The sequence below is a fragment of the Chelmon rostratus genome, chromosome 12 (assembly GCF_017976325.1).
Source record: "Chelmon rostratus isolate fCheRos1 chromosome 12, fCheRos1.pri, whole genome shotgun sequence".
NCBI classification, from domain to species: Eukaryota; Metazoa; Chordata; class Actinopteri; order Chaetodontiformes; family Chaetodontidae; genus Chelmon; species Chelmon rostratus.
This window is the reverse complement of record NC_055669.1, coordinates 3,433,568-3,438,369: the sequence shown is the minus strand read 5'-3', so window position 1 is coordinate 3,438,369 and position 4,802 is coordinate 3,433,568.

Here is a 4,802-nt window from a genome sequence, read left to right as displayed (position 1 = left end):
TGTGCCTTCATCTTCACTGGCCTCTCTGTTTACCAACTGCTGTTTGCCTCCAATTAAAAGTCAAAGGAACTGTCGCTCACACTATTGAGAGAACTGGAATTATGTTTTATTTACAAAAACCACAGCTTCCAAAGAGCATCCAGAGTCTATCCTGTCACATTATTTTAAAATGTCCTGAAACAAGAAAGCACAAAGAAATTTGTCCCTCCTCACAATATGCAAAGTATGTTCGGTGGCACAAGGCCCACAGTAAGATAAAATAAGATGCTTTATTAATCTCTTAGCAGAACAATTGCAGTGCAACAGCAGCAAAGGGGATAGTGTAATAGTTAGAAGCATCAGAAAAAAATCAAGTTATAATAAGTAAGCAAACAATATTAGTAAAACAGACAATGGTTGAATTCACATTATTGCACATTGAGAATATTTATCTTGCAGAGTTTAGTATAGACAGATGATGAGTGCATTTGTTAGTTTGGGTGTGTGTGGCCACTGGGAGCAGCGTTGAGTCTGACAGCAGCAGGAAGGAAGGAGCTGCAGCATCTCTCCTTCACACACTGTGGGTGAAGCAGCCTGTCACTGAAGAAGCTGCCCAGTGTTCTCAGAGTGTCCTGCATGAGGTGTTCTCCAGGGATGAGAGTATAAAGAGATCCTGACACTTTACCGGACCGCAGCCTCTGTTTTGCAAACTCATGTCATGTTGTTTGTTGCCAGATAAGTGAGTGAGAAGCTTGAACACCACCAGCGTCATCCAAACAATATACAGACACCGCTATCAAATTTATTACAAGATGAGCGTGAATTACTAGTTAATAATTAGCATCATATTTTATTAACAAATACATTACCCAGTGCTCTGCATCATGTTTGACACCCGTCATGCGAAGGCCCCTGAGTGATTTCTGTCTCTCTCTCCCTTTTTCTCTACTTTACTCAGACTCTTTAGTTTCACATCTGCGACAGAAGATAGCGTTGAACCCCGTAGTTCATTTAAATCACACGTTGGAAAAATTGAGTTAAAGGGCAGCTACTGAAGCATATCATCACTACTCACTTTTTGTTTTTGATTTTAAGAGATTTAATCTTTTTAGGCCAGTGTGTGTCTACTGCCATAGTCAACAGGTCTAAGCACTGCAACGACTGATTCTGTAAGGCCTTCCTACTCTGTTGTCTTACATGAGCACACAGTTTTCTTTCAAAATTAGAACAGTTTGGGTTGTATCACAGCAGACATTTCTGTCTGTGTCCTGTTGTCTGAGCTCTTCTCACTGGTTTAAAGTCAGTGGGGTTCAGCTGGAAAAAGGTGATGTCGCACATTTCCATGCATCAGGGTTTAAGCAGCATTTCAATCAAAATGAGGTTGTTCGCTTGTCGGCAGCACTGTTAATCAAATCTGTTCAAACCACACCCACATCCATGCAGTCCACAGTGTTAAACGTAAAGGAATAAACATAAATAAAATCTAAGAAACATGTTTTGTTCCCAAGATTTGAAACCAGGTTTTCAGGGACTTTACTATATCATAGAATAGGCAACACTATTTGAGCTAAAAGAAGACTGCTGCTCAGTAAACACATGCAGGCTGGGCTCAGATTACATGTTCAAAATTAACTGTGCCATAAACAAAAACTTTGCAGCATATTTCACATAGTTTCACATATAATATCCACTGTACATTAGTATATAATGGGTGCATATCACTGCAAAGGGAGAGACCCCATAGGACCCCAGCCTCTCATTGGCTTATGACTGCCAGTGTGTGACCGCCACACACCGCAGGACCTATTAAAGCCCCAAGAGAGTGGGTCATAAAAATGAAACATAAAGTGAAAAAAATGATAGATTGATTGAGTAATTTTATTTGTGTGTGTGTGTGTGTGTGTGTGTGTGTGTGTGTGTGAGAGAGAGAGAGAGAGAGAGAGAGCAAGAGCGAGAGCAAGTTAAGGAGAGGAAGAGATAGTGTTGCTGACAGCCTGTCAGTTTGCATAGACAACAATGTGACGATGAGGTCTACTCCGTTTTGACAGGTTGCCCTACACACACACACACACACGCATGCATGCACACACACACGCACACACACACACACACATACGCAAAGGGTACACTATAGAAAGAGAAAAATAAAACATAAATTGGATCACATGGGTTCAAAGTAATTGCTAGTCAAGGTGACAGGGAGGAGTGGCAGAGGACTCTTTTGTATTGAGAGTATGGGATTTTATCAGTAGGAGAAAAAAGAGGAAACACACTTATCGGGTGTTTTGTCATGTCCTTTCAATGTCAGGGCACAACTAATCATTGTTTTTAATATAATTTAGTCTGGATTTGTTGGGGGGTACTACCACGACATATGTATGTGAAAAAAGTTGTATAAAGTCGTCTGCGGCTCCAGAGCTGAAAAACAAAAATCTGGAGTTGTGTATTTAGGAGTGGACCTCTGTAGCTGTTTCTCACCTCTGCTTGAGGCTAGAGCCTCCAGGCTACATCAGCTGCTTCTGGCTTAACACACTTGAATCTCCAGCAAGCTGCATTGAGCAATGTAGGTACCAGTTTTGACAAGTGGGATGAAATAAAAAGTAAATAAAAAAAGGAATCCAAAAGATGATGGCTCTGCTTCTGCTGCACTTTTAAGCCTTCTTTGAAAAAAATGTCCATCATGAGGCAAACAATGTTATAGGCCAACACATTTACAGAACAATAAAATAGTGTGTGGTGTGCATTACAAAACATAGTCCTAACAGCACTGGTTGGCTTTGCCATGTTGCCAGCCCTCACTGCACATGCACAGTTTTAAAAATATGTTATAAAATCAAAAGGAAGTGTAACATCTTATTGCTACAACATACAATCATATTATAGACAATAGTGCTCTTCCAACTTTTTGTTAACAATTTGTAGATTTCTGGTGACAAGCTTATTCATGTTCTTTCTCAGAGTGAGATGAGAAGATTGATGCCACTCATGTATGTGAGCAATTAGCTTAGCTTACACAAAGACTGGAAACAGATGGGAAACAGCTTTCCGGGCTCTGCCTACCAGCAACTAAAACTCCCAAAGTTTTATAAGAGTTATAATCTTTTTTATGTAATGCATAATCAAAAAGAAATTTGGAAATGTTGCGTTCTGTTTTAAGCACGAGTTACTGGTTTCAGCTAAACCTTGAGCTCAAACTTTTTCTTGCTGTCCATAGTGAGTGATTTCACTGGTTGCCTGGCAACTAAACAGCAACAATAAGACTCCTGAAGTCACCGGGCCCCTCCAAGCGTAACAGCACTTTTTAACTTTGGACAGAGTCGAGCTAGCTGTTTCCCTCTGCTTCCAATCTTTATGCTAAGCTAAGCTAATCACCTGCTGGCTGTAGCTACAGACATGCAAGTGACATCGATCTTCTCATCTAACTCTGGTCGAGAGAGCAAACAAGTAAATTTCCCACAATGCTGATTCTATTTAGCCTCATTTGTATACGACTTTTCACAACAAAGTCACAAATGCATCACAGATCAAAAAGAACAGCAAAATAGATGTTAATAATGAAATATTAAAAACATTAAAACAATAAAAACTGTATAACACAATAAGAAAGTGAAATGTTGAAAGAGAATAGAAAAAGTGATGTAAGAACAGCTTAGCAACACCTGAAAAGCTCTAAAACATTTTCTTAGAAAGCATTTTGTGAAGAAGAGGAAAGAACGATTTACAGAGTATGAGAATAGAAGGCTGATGTTTGGGGGTTAGAAGGAGGTTATAGAGCTTTATGGTGAAACATGAAAACATAAAGCTGGCTGAGGAGAAGAGCACAAAGTCTGAGGTGTGACCTTTACAATGCATGTCTGTGCCCTGTGGCCTATTGTATAAGGCTAAAGTATCCTGTAAGATGGAAGAGGACGCAGAGGACATCAATTAGATTACAGCTCATTTTGTAGGCATGACAAAACGAGGCATGTGAATATTCATTCATAAAGTTATATTTTATATATTTTTATTTTCTTGAATTATGTTGACGGGTAAAGGAGATCATCCAGTAATTGACCGAATGAAGTTGAAGGCACATTCAAAACATTTTATGATGAGAAAGCTGTGCCATCATCTGTGTCAGGGAGCTGAGGTGAGTCTCAGTTTTTTTTTTTTTTTTTTTTAAGAAAAGAAAAAGAAATCCAAGCTATTAGAAAGATGTCATCGCATATAGAAGTCTTCATGTTTAAAAGGCCAAACCTGCTCCGGCAGGTGCAAAAGACAGGCCAGGTTTGTTTCAGACACTGTGATGTTTGAGCATGTGACCGGCTGCTGATACTGACCAGACTGGCCAGCAAAGTAATTCTTTTTCACATTTATAGAGCAAGTTGTCTGTAGTATATTACAGGGCTATGTCTCTGTTATGACACTGTATACGCCCACCCACACACACACACACACACACACGCACACACACACACACACACACACACACACACACACACACACACACACACACACTTGTGTTTCCATCACGTTTGAGGCCATTACATAGACCCACATTCATTTCCTGCAGACTTACCCTAACCATATCCATAACCACTACTTGCCCTGACCCTAACTCTGACCTCACCCTAACCTTAACCAAGCCCTCACCCGAAACTCTAATGAGTTACATCATGGGGACTTGTGTTATGTCCCCACAATGTCACTGTGTAAAAAGACTTATGTCCCCACAAAGTGAGTAACACACAACAGACACACACACACACACTCACACACACACGCACACACACGCACGCACACACAAAACGCCTGAATGGTCTAATGCAATGACACAGAGGGAT